The 15,890-nt window shown below is 39.8% G+C and overlaps 1 protein-coding gene across 1 annotated transcript in view; it reads right to left on the bottom strand.

The window, feature by feature from the left end:
* The window catches only part of LOC128890154 (uncharacterized), a 49,700-nt gene extending 36,087 nt beyond the window's left edge, over positions 1 to 13,613 (bottom strand). The window contains exon 1 of the mRNA XM_054148405.1: positions 12,382 to 13,613. The gene's annotated coding sequence lies outside the window, so the exon portion shown is untranslated. The remainder of the gene's footprint in view (positions 1 to 12,381) is intronic.
* Between the last annotated feature and the right edge of the window lie 2,277 nt (positions 13,614 to 15,890).

Genomic DNA, 15,890 nt, shown 5'->3' with positions numbered 1-15,890 from the left:
GAAGCATTTATGTTACTTAGAAATTCAGCAACGCCCTTTGGATTAACCATCCATTACGACAGTATTTATAATAGGTATTTTTTTGACGAAATGAAACACTACTACAAACATTATTTTTACAGTTCACTGTATGTTTGCTTTGGTCTGTTTCGAGAGCAAACCTCAGTTTGAGAAACGCTGGACCGAAGAATAGACTTATTTCTCACGCTGATTCGTTTCATTTGTAACGCCCTCGATTCGCGCTTAATTGCACCTCGAGGATGAAATATCTAATTTGCATGCATTGCGATTCGAAGTGAGTCCGCTTCAAGGATTCGCGCTCCGTGCTAGTTGTTGCGCCGAGTAGAAAGTGATAATTTATGGTGATTGACTCTTCGGACGCGAACATCTACAACTTTACGTTGGAGAGGAGAAAGTTATTGGCTGATTGTGAGACGCGCGCTTAGCTTTATATTCAAACGCGATCGCCAATTCGATGCTTTGAACACTCAATTTGAGGAGAACTCATTGAAATATGTACAGGGTGTACGAGGCTGCTTGCATCAATGGATTGAAGTGTTCGATTCTTATTTATTCACAGTGAAATCGATTATTTAGCGAATGATTCACGTTTTAAATTTTAGCAAGTCGTTTACTTGAATCCATTCATTGCAATGTGAAGTAAAAGTAAATACAAATGACAAACAAAATCTATTTGTTCATGAAATAACAAATTTATGAAGAATATAGAAGTTTTTTTGTTTTTTTTTTTTGAACTTACTTTCGCTTGGTGAAACATATTACATTTTAATTGAGTCATCAAAATACTATGTGAACTATAATTATTTATCCCTATCAATTCAGCATGAAGTTCTAAAAATGTTCAATTTAAAAAGGCAGGATACGAATGCTTTTTGTGTACAAAACACGGGAAATTCCCTTTCATAAATTGAATGCCAGTGTTAACAGACAAACGATACTAAAGAATGATTGCACAAACATATGTGCAGCATAAAATTCTGTTTGTAACAGTTACTATTTTTAGAAATTCGTTTCGAAAATCCTGTAGAAAGAATACAGCGTAAATCAGGAATTAGGTGCGTTTACATTCTTACAATCTCTTTAAGATTGTGACATCGAACTGTTAAAAAAATGAAAAGAAACAAAAGTGACCAGAACGGATCACGAATTTTTGGAAAACAAAATAAATCGAAAGGTACCGAAAGGTCGTTTAATTCTGAACCTGAAAAACAAATGTCCGTGCCATAAGACCGATCCACGTCGTTAACCTCGGCAAGTTCCGTTGGTTGGTCGGCGAGAGGTCGACGATGCCGCCGTTTCTCGTCAAAAACATCGGCGCCAAACACGCCTAATCTCGCTTACGTGACCGCGGGAATGAATGAGCATCCTCCCGGTATCTGGTCTCGAGAGTACCACTTAAACGGGAACGAGTATGCTATCGGTGTCCTGTATCCTGCAAAAAGCTCAGGGAATAACGCGCCAGCCCGGCGCTGCAGGTTCTTCCCCGCAATCAACAATGGCGGTCACGTGTGCCACGGCGCTTCGTTTTGCGGGCATACGCGCCGTCGAGTTGCGCGTGTGCACGTGTGTAGCGATGGGATCAAGCTCGGTACGTATGTTTATATCGTGTCCTTATGAATTATAAACCATCAAATTGTAATATTACAGTGGTGCTTGAAGAATTACAATTATAGTAAATATGTATTTCTGCGTCTATTATGATCCAGACACCAGCCCCGATTTTCCTGAACACCAAATATACTGTTGCGCCGTGGGCTGGTGCCACATCGAGTAGTAGTCATTTTAAGTAATCAACACGTCTTTTATAAAAGGAACAAGAACTCAAAACGTTTATTAACAACTCAAGGTAAACACGTCTATTCGATGGCAAGTCTGGTGACGTTCTGCCCATTCAAAAGTTGCCGGTTCTCTTGGAAACCGGAACACATCCTGACGATTCGCTTCAGCTCGCTCTTCAGAACGCACTTCACATCGTCGCAGCATCTTCACGCTACCGCGACGATCCGCAATTTCCCAATAATGAAATGAAAATAAAATACTCGTGTACTCGTATCCTGTCAGAGTTTACGATATGCACGAGCATTCTTTCAAATAATTCCTTTTTTAACTATTCTTGAAATAAAAATTTATAATTACCATAATGAGTATATCATATACCACATATGAGTACGAATAACATGCATGAATAAAAAGAAGAACATTGCAGTAACCATAAAGAAGTCGCAGTGAACTCAAATGATAAAAATAATTACGAAATTGTACAAAAAAGAACATACATCAAACTTGCAAAAACTTCACTTTACCCTGAGATGGGCAAAACCCTAGGCTTCGAATAAATCTGAAGTTTGCCGATATGTTTGTCACGTTTCCTCTTTTGAAAATTTTCCACAGAAGGAAACGTGACAAACATATCGGCAAACTTCAAATTTATTCGAAGCCTAGGGTTTTGCCCATCACTGACTTCACCGTCAGATATCATAAAGCACATCCATCCTTATTTGATCCCCTAAATTCAAATAGAAACCCTATTTTTCCCTAAAAGGAACGTGCAATTATTTTTGTATAATTACATAGTAACCGGGAGTAATTAGATTAAATTTTGGCCAACTCAGTTGCAAGGTGCTCGTTCCCATCACTACACGTGTGCGTCGCATAGTCGTGTCGTTCGTACCGCGGACAAGATCCCATAGACGGTGCGAGGGGGTTGAAGGAAGGGGTTAGAGCCACGCATGAATGGAAGCTTCATTCATGTTGTCGCCTTTCCTCGTACACACGCCGCCTGCCTGCCCGCCAGCCACCGCCTTCTGGTTTTGTTTTCTATCGAGGGTCCGACCCGCCGATGTTACGCGAGCGTTTCTCGTGGAAACAATGCGCTCGTTTCAGACGCGGTCGTTGCATCAGCGTTCCGCCAGCCGACTGAATTTATTAGGCGAACACGTCGCTCCGATGCTTTGATCCCCGATCCAGAAATCCACCATCTTCATCTAAACTTCGTCGAAAATCTATGGAGATTTAAAAAAAAAAAACGAATTCGTAACGTCGTAGAATTCTGTGTCCAAACTTCAGTGCTCCAAATGCATGTGTAATTCTTGTTGTTGCAATGTTCTTGTTTCTTGATGAATCTTTGTTTCTTTTTAATCGTTCATTTTGCATTTAACAAATTTTTCTTTTTTTCTAACAGTTCAGTCTTTATCGCTGAATGCTTTGGCTTGTCCGTAAGGGACGTTTATGTTGGAGAGAAATAAAATTCTGCAGAATTTGTGTATAAAATTTGTTGAATGTCGCGACGCATTAGGAAGCTTATGAAGAAAATATAAAGGCATAGCCTTATGGTTGTAAAACCTTTAGAATTTGAATTCTAACATTACAGATCACAATGAAATGTATACCGATGTATATTGTATGTTGAATTAAAGATGAGAGGTTAGCTACTAGGTCTGATCAAGAATGGTATAATCTCCTTCCTATAGCTCTACCTTTCGTAGTCCCGTTCAGGAGATTCTACCATCATTAGTCAGACTTCGCCATAAAATACACAGAATAAAGTAAAGAACTACTTCGTAACATCTTTTCATAATAATTATTTACATTTTCTTATTTATTCTCTCTAGTCCATGTGAATCAGTCCGGCAGTGAGCGTGTTTAAAAAAGACCTTTACACAGAAATTTTTAAGATTGGTTCCGTTTTGCTCCTTACTGTACGCGGACGTGGACTTAACGAGTGACATCGACCAGTTCCCGCGAACTCCGAGCAGAAAAGGAGGATTCCTGTCTCATTCATCCAGTACGAGGAAGAAGAGTCCCTGTCCCATTCATCGTAGTCCCGTCACGCTTGACGGCGATCTAGGATCGCTGGATTTTTAAGTACAGTAAGAACGCGACCGCGGCGGACCGTCCCGGGAGTCCCAATGGGAAATAAAGAACACGTTTCTTCTTCCTCGTCAAAGGAGTAACAGGAATGTCATAACCAGCGAACACGAAGAGAACGACGGTGAATACCTCGCGCGCGTAACGAGCCCCGACCACAATCACGGTGCCCGGACTAATGGAAACTCGTTCTTTATATGGTAAAATAAAATTATCGCTAATAACGTCGTATTAAAATATCATCCTGCGCAACGAGCGCAATATCCACGGATGCTTTGCCCCTTCTACTCTTTCGAATCATCCAGGAGCAACGTACCGTCGGATCGAGTTCAAATTAATTTTCTCCGGCTACGAAGACGACCGACTCGGTTGTTCGCTTTTTAGAAATCGTACTTGTGGCGTGGCGACGCGGAAACTCTTCGTCGATCAGGACTCTGCACACTTTATGAATTCATTTGTGATCTTGATTTTTATTTGTGAAGTATGTTTGCGATTTGTGAAATTACTTTTGATGAAAGAGTCGAAAAGGGTGGAGATTAATTTATTCTAATGGAGTCTGAGGTGGAATGTAAGAGAATTGGGGAAATTTTTCCAATGGAGCTATCGACATGATTCTAATGTAACTTGTATATGTGAATGTGTTATTAAACGAGAGAAATCAGCTTATTCATATTATGTAAATTACTCTCTGTACTGTAATTACTTTTTCATTTTTCATTATTTCAAAAAATAATAATTATGTACATTTATTTAACGTGAATGGTACGATTTAAATTAGAGAATCAATCTCTCAATTTAGTCGAAATTCGTATACTATTTCTCGAAATATAAATTGTCTTGAATTTTGTTCCAATAAATAATTTCTTTCTTCACAGTAATATCAACCAAACACAAAATGATAATCGATACAAAAATCTTTTCTGTTCGCTTATGTTAGATTTGTTTAGATATTCTTACCCTATTCTTACCCTAACAAATATGATGACGTACCCTCCGAGTAAATCCGTCGAAAAGTACTTTCACCACGCGTCCAGGCTCCAAAAATGACTACATAATAAGTCCCCAATAAAATGCCAAATAAAAGAGTGTACCCGCGGACAAGCTCGAGTCAGCCCGAGCACAATAGAAGGGATAAGTTAAGCTCGTAAATAAAGAAGTCCGCGGTAACATGGTGCAACGCTGCGGCAGATATAATTTATCAGGTCCAATTATATTCGAGGTGTTCCCCCGGAGCGGACACTTTTGAAACTCTCTGTGCTTTCGAAAGCGATCAATTCGGCGTTTCGTCCGTGGGATTTATCGATCGGGATCGAGGGGAACGCGCGACTGGGCCCTCGTCGCGCGGACGAGATCCCGGTGCTTCGTTAACTCATATTTATTCGAGCGATATTTAATTGATTGCAAAGATCGTTCAATGCCATTGTGCCCGACTCTGAATGGAAGACGACGATCCAGATAAACCCACGCGTACCCTTATCCCCGCGTACTAAACGGTCCGGCGCTGGAACAACGATGAAAATGGCTGCCCTGCAAGAACTAGTAGAGGTATTAATCACACGGCGGACGGTGATTATTTCTCCGGAATGGATACAAGAACATTACGAACGTACACGCGGGATACATGACCGCGTACGCGCGCTGCTCTACACAATACGCTCTCTGATTACGAAAATCGTGTACCGGACCGCTATAAACAAATTAATGAGCGAGCACCGCGCTGTCTCGATCCGGAGATAAACGCTCGATTAAGCGCGGCCAGAAAACGCGTAGCGTTACTGGGTTATCTGGAAAATTAGCAAGAATTTTTGTGGAAAATTCGAGGCACGTTCAAATATTGCTATAGATTCATCGAATTATTGAATTGGCCAAAAATTTCGTTCGGTTTGTGATGATGGTTGTTTCTTTACAATTTCGATGATTATTAACTTGATAAGGACCAAAATATTGGAAAAGATCATTGAACGAAATGTGAACAATATGTTAGGAAATAAATATATTTCCTTGTTTAAGAAAAATGTTTATTTATGCTGTTTATTTGAGGATTCAAATCTGAACGAACTTTTTGGCCAATCTGATATATAGGAGCCATTTTGTTGGACATTTTTCTGTCTTTCCATTCTTTCGTTAACCTTAACCAATGATTCTCAGTGTCAGTTTCAGTTTGTTTATTTATAAGCACTTGACTCATAATATCATCTACTGCGCACATTCCAATGATTCCTTCCGTCCCATCACGCGAAACTATTGATCTAGATGGGTACACTTTTACATAATCTCTACCTACAACCTATGGCGGCTACGACGTGGGACCAGTCGATGTTCGAACGGTCTGCACGCAGATGTGACATTTAAATAATCGTTTCGCACGTCCCAAGCCCCGAGCGGGCCCCATAATCATCGTACCTTCGTCTTAAACAATCTCCTGTTCCTCAGGTGCGTATATACGAGACGCGGAGGATGCAATCAATCCTCGTTTATACGCACGCTTCACCAGCTGGAATCCAGCGTCGTTTTAAGAAAGCTATCATAAATTATTCCGGGGCTCGGACGTGTCCCATATGGCATCATAAGTTTCCAAGCCGCAGCCATCGGCGTGGCAATGGACACCACGCAACGCGACTTCGTTCCTTGTCGCCGCTGCAATAATGACCGTTTACCCACGCGCCCGAATTAGAATATATCCGCTCGAGATAATTTATGAAAGAATTATGCGGCGAGCTTTATTATGTATGTCAAGAAGACAAGGGAACGGATTCTCGTTTATCGACGATCGATGGCGCCGATTTCTCTTCGAACAGCGTGCCATTTTCTATCTATTTTCGCGATGGTATATTCTTCGTTCCATGTCGAATTCATTATCTCTCCATACATACGTGTATACGCGAGCCGTTCACTGCACGAATCGATCAACTCCGCTTCTTGAAAAATCTTAAATTTAAGTGTCGAAGCGTGTAAGCCAATTTTTTTCGTCTTTGCAATTTCACTCGACTGTATTGGAAATATTTTTGACAATGCTACGTGTTCACAAATATACTGCTTAATTGCGAATACGAATAAAATAAAAACCAGAGGTTTTTACCAAGGGAACTACACCAAGGGAAAGAAGTAGTTACAGTATCTTCGTAATGGTAAACAAAAATAAGAAGACGTCCACCGAGTCATGATTTCTGTTCGAAGCATTCAAACATATATTCAGTATTATAGATGTGTCACTGAATTTTTATTTATGTAGAAATTTTAAGTAACATATTAAAAGATGAAATAAATAATAAAATTTGCAACATAGCATATGTCACAATGAAATAAAGACTTGTAACTATTCGATGGAATAAATGTCACGAATAAACGGCTATACATTCGTTTTATTTACTATCTGTTATTCGAATATTCCCATCTCCGTCGACTTTATTTGCGCTATAGCAAAGAATATGAACCCAAAAAAGAGGAAACACGTATAATTACGGTCGTTTTCAGATTCTATCTCGTCGTTTCGCAGACACTCGACATAAAGAGCGCCTGAGTTTGTTGCACGAAAGCGGCCTTCTCGGTTTTCCTCAAAGACCAAGAATATCTTTTCTTTTCTTAAATCGAGTACGTATCGAAACGGCGGTAACCGTGCGCGTTATTATTATTTCCTCGAGTTTTACCAGAATCAAGGGCATAATGACTGGTTGTAAAATTTAACAAGCACCATATAAAGCACACTCGACGCAGCGTTTCTCGCGCTACATACAAATTGCAATCTCGTATCATCTTACGTACTTCGCTATCATTATCCTCCGTTCGCACATACAGGGTGTAGATAAATCGTAGGTAAGATATTTAGAAGCTCGAAGAGTTCTAGCAATAAACATACGACTACAGAGATGATTTTCGTGAAACACTTTGCCAATATTATTAATCTTCAGACTGATCAAACTGAATTTTATTAGGTTGTCCGAAAAGTTTCTTTCGTTTTATTAATAAGTAATACATACACAATATTTTATGTCTAATGTTACAACATCAACATCTAAGAAATTAGATTGTCTATTTATATAAACACTACCGCACAAAATAATTGAGTGGAAATTACGAAAAAAACTTTTGGGACAACCTAATACGTACGACGAAATTATAAAATCCTCAAGTTTCGCACCCTTTTTATTTTAGACTGGTTTACGTTATTCGCCCTGTGGACTGTTATCTACACGAATCGAAACTGTTTTCGTCCTTAACACCTTGCAGCCTCCAAATTATCTACCACTAATTTCCTGGATACTCGACTCTCCCAAAAATACAGTTCCGCGTCTCGAAGAGATGTAAAAAAAAACGCATTCGGAACTTGCTCGATTGCGATAAGCGATCCGAAAAAGTCCAAGGCCGAGGCACGAACAGTTGGCGGCGATCGCAAGGTTGCGCCAAGTGTTTCGGTTTCTTTCCTTCAAAATGACTTCATCCACGGACGATTCCAAGGATTTCGTTGAAGGAAGGAAACAAAAAGCAGGTAGCAATCACGGAGAGGAATGCGCTGGAAGGTCGAAATAATAGCCGCCGCTGCACGGCGACCAGTTGCGCTGATACGGGCGTAGTTAAAGCTCCGGAGTCTCGCTCGATGAACTCGCGCGAGATAATCCTCCCGGGTCCCGTCCATGCTGACTAATAACATGATTCTGTATCGCGTTAAATTCCGACGGGGTTATTTCTGCCTGTTTATGGGGCCCCTTCCCGTGGATATCGCGATAGCTTCGCGATTAATTGCGGCTCGTTCCCCCGTGCACGAGAGCACCGAGTAAATAAACCCCGATCTTGACCTTTCGACGAGCCTGGAATTTCTTTGTGACTCTCCGTCTCGTTAAATAAACTAAAGCGACGGGAGAGGACGCGCCTTTCTCTTTCTTAATTGTACCTGGGGACGGGTACGAAACTTGAAAACGTGAACGGAGTGTACAGAGTGTTTAGGATTCGCGTGATTGGTGATGAAGAATTGAAAACTGGAGCAAAGGACGAATGGAGGGTTGTATTAACTCTCTATGAGCTCACGCGGTTTCGGAGTCACTTGTTAACCCTTTGCACTGGAGGCCTTTCTTCTGGTATCTGCCAGCAACTCGAGATGTTTCTTAGCATTCTATTGCCATGAATTGATAGCCTAAGCTATCTAAATTTGAGAATAAGGTCACCTTTACCTCGCCGACAATCATTTTATCGACACTTGGAGCTCCAAAGAAATTAAATTTAAATGAAACATTAGGTATTGTAGATTTGCTGCGTGAAACCTAACGGTGACTGAGAGTCACCTCTCGAGTGCAAAAGGTTAATTATGTACGCTCTTAGGTTTTGGTTGAACCTCACTATCAATGTGGACCATTTCAGGCAAAACAATAGAGTGACCTGGAAATGATCTGGTTGCAACTATTTTACTACTTCTCACACCAGGGTGACCATGTACGATACTTTAAGTCTTTTCACATTTTTCTTTTAATTTATACACTGCTATTACTCGTTGTGAATGGTGACTTCAAAGTGAGGTATCAATTATGTGCACTTTTGGGCTCTGATTCGATCTCACTATCGCTGTGGACCATTCGGAGCTGCGAAATAATAGAATGGCTAACAAACAATTTGACTGCAACAACTCTTCTACCACTTCTGACATCAGTGAAGGCTCGTTACAGGTATTAGGTTGTGCCAAAAGTTTCTTTCGTGAGTTGCATTCAATTATTTTCTGTGACAGTGTTTATATAAATAGACAATCTAATTTCTTAGACATTGATGCTGTAACAGTAACGGAGCGAAATGAATTGTACACAATTTTGTAATGTAACATAAAACATAAAATATTGTGTAGGTATTAATTATTAATAAAACGAAAGAAACTTTTGGGACAACCTAATATAATAATTATTATCGTTCAGCTGAAATAATATAATTTTATTTTGTATACACATTCCACCACTAATTCCAATTACTCGAACATTTTGTTACCAGACAAAAGAAAATGCTAAAGCTTCTCTTAGAAAATCCTTTACAATAGAAATTCTAATCATTTCAATATCGCGGCTCCATTGGACTAATAGTTCTGTTTTAGAAAGTCGCGAAATATATACCTTGTACGTCTACTAAAACCAACGAGAAGTTGGGAGTTTGTATAAAATTAGATCATCGAAAGTGTTCTAGCAAGGAGTCGGCGAAGATCAAGATAACACCGAGGAAGAGATCATTATCATCGCGCTCGACCCGGAGACCTCATCTTCAACGGGTGCAGCAGTTAGAAACACGATTTTACCTCGCAATCTGCTCCTCCGATTTATCTGCCTAACTGCGAACAACGCGGAGGAGATATCGTGATAACTTTGCAATTAACCGCGCCATTCCTCCGTGTTTTCGTCGCGGGGATGAATCATCTCGATCTTGGCTGTTCAACCATCCGAGAACTCGTTCGAGAATACGACGTTTTTGCGGGAAATACCTTCTACGACTCGGAAAAGAGACTATGCGGACTTGGGAAAATTTTAATTAAAATGGAAATAAGGAGTAACTGTTTGGAGTATTTTATTTTGGATCGTTATTTTCCTTATAGTTATATGAATTTATTTTATGGTATTATTTTATTGTAACATTAAATAATAAATATACTACATATTGTATAGGGCTTTCCAAACTGGACACAAACACAGTAATTAGTTTTCGAAATAATCGTTTATCAGTTGACTAATAAATACAAAATTTAAGTAATCACAAATTTCTGTCGATCGATTGATTGGCTCTAATATTTCTGTTTAGTTTGTGGTTACTTAATATTCAATATTGAGATCGATCAATTGTCCGCAACTGAATCTGAGCCTATAAATAATAACAAAAACATGAATTGTTTATAAGTCAACGATTTGTTGACGTTACTTACGGAGAATATTTTACGTTTTTTTAAATAATTTCATGGGAATTCACATGGAAAACGTCCTAAACTGTTTCCGTTCTCACGCTCGAAACGTAGGGAGAGGTATTTCACTGGATGGCAACCAGCAGATGCAACGAACGCTCCTAAAATATCTCCTTATATGGAAATTCTAACGCTTCCCCACACAATTTGGTACCTAAATAAACCAGCTGCCCTAAACCCTCCGTGAATCAGAATCGTACCATTACGTGGAAAGTTGTGTCGTAACGTATTTCGTTAAGAGGGTACTCTTTTTATACCAGTTTCGAGGCAGTTTTCATTATTTTTTTTGCAGTCAAAATAGTTGACATAAATTTTTGAAATTTGGCATATTTATTTATACATATGTATACAAGATTCTCTAAAATTTTCAACTGTCCTGCTCAATTTCTTTACAAGTTACATATAACATTGATGATCGAACTAATGAAAACAGATTTAGGTGTATTCATCATAAATTTGATTATAGTGTAAATTAGAGACGAAGGAAAAAAAAATAGAAAATTTTCAGATATCAAGAGTGGCATAATTCACGCCATAGCCAGAAGTGTTTTTCATTCTCAGAAAATGTCTTCAAACAGAATAATTCGTTTGGCGTGTTTCACATAAGACGTTCTTAAATTATACATAAAAAATTTTTTCGATATAACCGATCGTCGAGCAACGGCTCGGTCGTTCATCACGAATAGAGACATTTCTTATTATTTGCAGCGGGCATTCGATCGGGTGCAGCGAGCGCTATTATGTCATCAAGCGCGATACGCACAATGGGTGCCTAAGTGTCTCGGACCGCGACAGATATTTTCATAATCGTGAACGGAATGATGGTGGCTGTCGTAATTTACGATCTTTGGAAAAGGCTATTACCGACCCGTGCAAATGTAGCAATTCGCGAGCCGCCGCAAAAACGTGGCATCGTTCGGGAAATCTAGTAGATATCGTTGAGATTAACGACCAGTGATTTATTTAGTCATTAGTTGGGCTGGAATTACTGCTCCGTGCTTACGTATAAAACATATTCATTTGATACACGTGTGCAAGGTGCTGGAGATTTTCAGTGATTAATGACGAATATTAGATAATCAAATATCAAGAATACGCAGGAATCAATGCGTCGACGAGTATATTTTTCTCTTCTTCGAAAGGATAAAGCAATTTTTTACGGTCGTTAATTACAAGTGTATATATATATTTTTTCGTCTTCTCTTATGGTTTTCCTTCCAGTCTACTAATTCTCGTATTCTTCTTTCACGGAAATTATTCGTGAGTTTGCAAAGCAAACTCATTAAACTCGTTATTAGTCGAAAAATGGTGATTACTCCCTCCCCACTAATTACAAAAACATAGTAAAATGTTTCGGCCTCGTTTCTTTCAGCGTTAAATAGACCAGGCATCACCGTCACGCATTCAAATAGTCCCATAATCCAACAGACGCGTAAGTTTCGTCACGCGTTAAGTTTCCTCGCACGACAATACCGCGGGACTCGGTTCCACCTCGTTCGAGAAAAATGCGATGATGTCAGATAGCATTAACATACTTCCACGAAGAAACGATACGGAACGATCGAAAAGCTCACCATCGGATAGGAATCCATAACGGGCCTGGTCACAACGTTTGCTACTTTGTCAACGAACCGGCCCCTCGATGAATCCGCTTCCTCGTGTCGCCGAGCGGCGCGTGCTCCGTTGATCCGCGGAAACTTCACGTCGCGGAAAGCCCACGCGGCGGCCGCGTGCACACGCGTAAAGGTTAATCGTCAATTGGCACATATATATATCACACAAACACACCCCTCGACGTTTTCCGTCAGTTTCAACCGGCCGTTCGCGGTAATCGTCCTACGTCGCGTTCGAACGCGAACATTTCACTTTGATTTCACTGTCCCGACGCGGGATAACCCGTCACTGGCTACGATCGGGATCGCATATATCTCTCCGCGATGGACAGCACGCGCGCGTCGTCGGTCGCATTCAAGTGTCACGCGGGCGACGAGTTCATCGAGTCGCTCGCCGTTCACAGCGGAATCGTTTTTCGTTGTCGCGAGTACGCGCCAATGGGAGCGCGGCGTCGCGACGTCGGTTTAAAGTCGGTACGTCGACCGACGGTCGATGCGGTGAGCGCGCGTATTTTCGAAAAACTCGCGCGCCGTCGCGATACGCGATAAGAGACGAACGAGAGTGGACGAATCTCGAGCGACTAGGGAGACGCGCTAGGGAGACAAGTGAGACAGCCAGCGCGAGCGTGCGTTCGTACGGGTTCGGGATTTCTCGGATGTTGTCGGGCCCAGTCTAACGCGCGGGCGGATCCAATGGGGCACCGCTGATCGAAAGAAGACACTTCTTGATGATCGTTCGTATCTCTTTGTCAATGGACGCGACTGGGTTCGTGGTTTAACGATTTCCTAGTGACGGCAAGGAGAAACGAACTGGTCGACATCCATTAACCCTTTAAGTGGATATGACGGGTGTACGCACACGCTTTCTACCAACTCGACTTTGATGGGCGACGCCCACTGCGTGTTTAAATTTCAATTTCTTTCGACTTGTAAACAGGAATTATTGGAATATATTTGAGGCATTTAGTTTGAAAGTATCATAACTATGTTTTTAAATTCGTAAAAGTAATTGGACTGTAATTAGTGTTGTCGTTAACTTGATTTTTTGAAAAAAAAGAATGACTTGCGTAATTTGAATGCCGTACGTATTTGTTTGTCTCTGATCGAGAAACACTTAATCATACACTTCTACTTAAAATCGAGATTCTGTAAAGCTACATCAACGCACGTGTGCTACAGATTATATCCCGCGCATAAACAATTAACCAAATGGAAGTAGCGCACCATATTTCTCGTACAATCGAGCAATAGAATCATAGTTTCGTTAGTTTGCACGAGTAGCGCGTTGCATGCGTGCCTGTAGTAAAAGTGCAGATGCTTGAACCTTATCGTTTATCGACTGATTTAAACGACGTTGGAAAGAAATGTTCAACGTGCCTGCTTCCGCATATAGTGCACGCTTATCGCGTATCGAAACCCTGACATAAACTACGATCTCGAAACTTGAAACTTTCTGTTTGCATAGTTACAGCAATTTTTATGATGCGCGCGTTAGCATTGATATCGACGCGGATAAATGATATCTACGTTTCTCGACCTCAAACAGCTCGCTTCCTGTTTGCAACGCGAATTCGTAGTCGTGTTACGCTGCTACCAAATTTTATAAATATATTTCGTTTCTTCATCCAGCTGGCATCCAATTGGAATGATGACACCAGTTAACACACATTTTCCCCTACAATTTATTGCGTTCGATGTTTATGTTCACCCGCTCGAGCATATTTATGTTACGTTGATATAACAATCCATGCAAATTTACGAAAAATTCGCTCCGTCGATCGAGTCGTTCGCGTCGCATATTAATCATGCAGATGATACCACGACAAAATTATGTGCCTGGTTTACTTCCCCGCGGACAGTAAATTACGTTTGAAGTGATTATGTAAAATGAACGCGTCAGTTCCGGCCATATTCTGAATTTCGTATGTACAAATAAATGTGTTCGATAAGAGAAAATTGTACGTTTGATAAATTAATTTCAAGATGCACTAATGGCTCTAAATATTTGAACATAAACTTTCTATTCATATTTCAAACAACATAATTGTGTCCCAAGTACCTAAAAGATCGAAACGATTGACAAACACATAGGACTCAAGAGATTAATAGCAATTGAATTCTGCTTTCTCAATTGTAATTAAAGTTAATTGCAATTAATTTCTCAGTTGATTGAAAGTGTAATGTAGCTGTAGATACTAGTTTAGAAATCTGTTAGAAAATGTTTGGAACGCGTACAAAATTTAAAATAAGAGAAGTAACATTGTTTGCGCGATTGTGTAGCCTCGTGAACTAGATCTGCTGCAGATGTACATAGAGATGAGGAGGAATGCCTAATCTTTCATGAGATCAATATTAATCCTTAAACTCAACTGTACGATCTGTTTACCGTTGCGTACCGTGCAGTACCGTTGCTCTATTTGAAGCTCGTAATATTTCATGCATTTAATGGTACATGGAACCTAGAAATAATTAAGCACGATGCATTTATTGTGCATTAAACTCAGGTTTTAATTAAACATACATAAGGATTTAATGGATCGTATATTTTTATGGCGAGCGTGAAACGCGGCATTTTAATTAAGTTTAAATCAAAATTTATTATTCATTTTGTGTAAACTCATTTTTTATTCATTATTACAACTATCATTCGAGTTTCGATAATAAAGTCTGACCACACGGCTTTTTATTTCTGTGTTTAAAAATTATACATTTCTGAGATTATCGTCGACATGTATGCTTGACAATGTTTGCAACACCCAAACTGTCCGTATTCAATACGTAAATCTTAATTTTCACTGTTTCTTCAAGAATTTCTTCTTATTAAAAACTGTAAAAAAATGTTAGAAGTGTAATTTTAATGCTACAATTTTCTCAAGCAAATGATACATGTTTAATGGAATTTGGTATAGTCTTATTATGATGAAATTTAATTTATGCGTGTTCAAATGTGTTATTTAACCAATGATATTATATTACCAACTAAAAGGGGACATTTGTCTAACATATTTTTATTAGGATTATGTCATCCTAGCCTAGGTTGCGAATGCAAATTTCGTGCAGAAACAGTCTGTTCTATAATTTAGCCAGTGTCATATGATTGACTGCAAAGGCATTATTACTGTGTATCACGCTTATTCCTGTCGTCAAACGGCAGCTGGCACTTTACTCTAGTTTTGCATATCCGTTACCATTCTGCATAGGGAAAGACCCGACCGTCTAAGTGATTTACATTCTCTGGCTTCCGACCAAGTTCCCCGTGGTATGATATTGTATGATGCACACTTAGCTGCCTCTTATATCAAATTTCATCTGTCCACCCAAATACGAAACGATGTCGATCATCGCAGTTTCATTTATGTCAGAGTTTTCAGTCTCGAAAGCTTCTTTTGTTTAATTTTTTTCCGAAATAGTTTATTTTGTAAGTTTCGCGCGCAAGCGCCACGCCATATATATAAATATATTCACCAAAG

This window comes from Hylaeus anthracinus, unplaced genomic scaffold (genome assembly GCF_026225885.1).
Source record: "Hylaeus anthracinus isolate JK02 unplaced genomic scaffold, UHH_iyHylAnth1.0_haploid 12000, whole genome shotgun sequence".
NCBI classification, from domain to species: Eukaryota; Metazoa; Arthropoda; class Insecta; order Hymenoptera; family Colletidae; genus Hylaeus; species Hylaeus anthracinus.
This window is presented reverse-complemented; position numbering and strand designations above follow the sequence as displayed.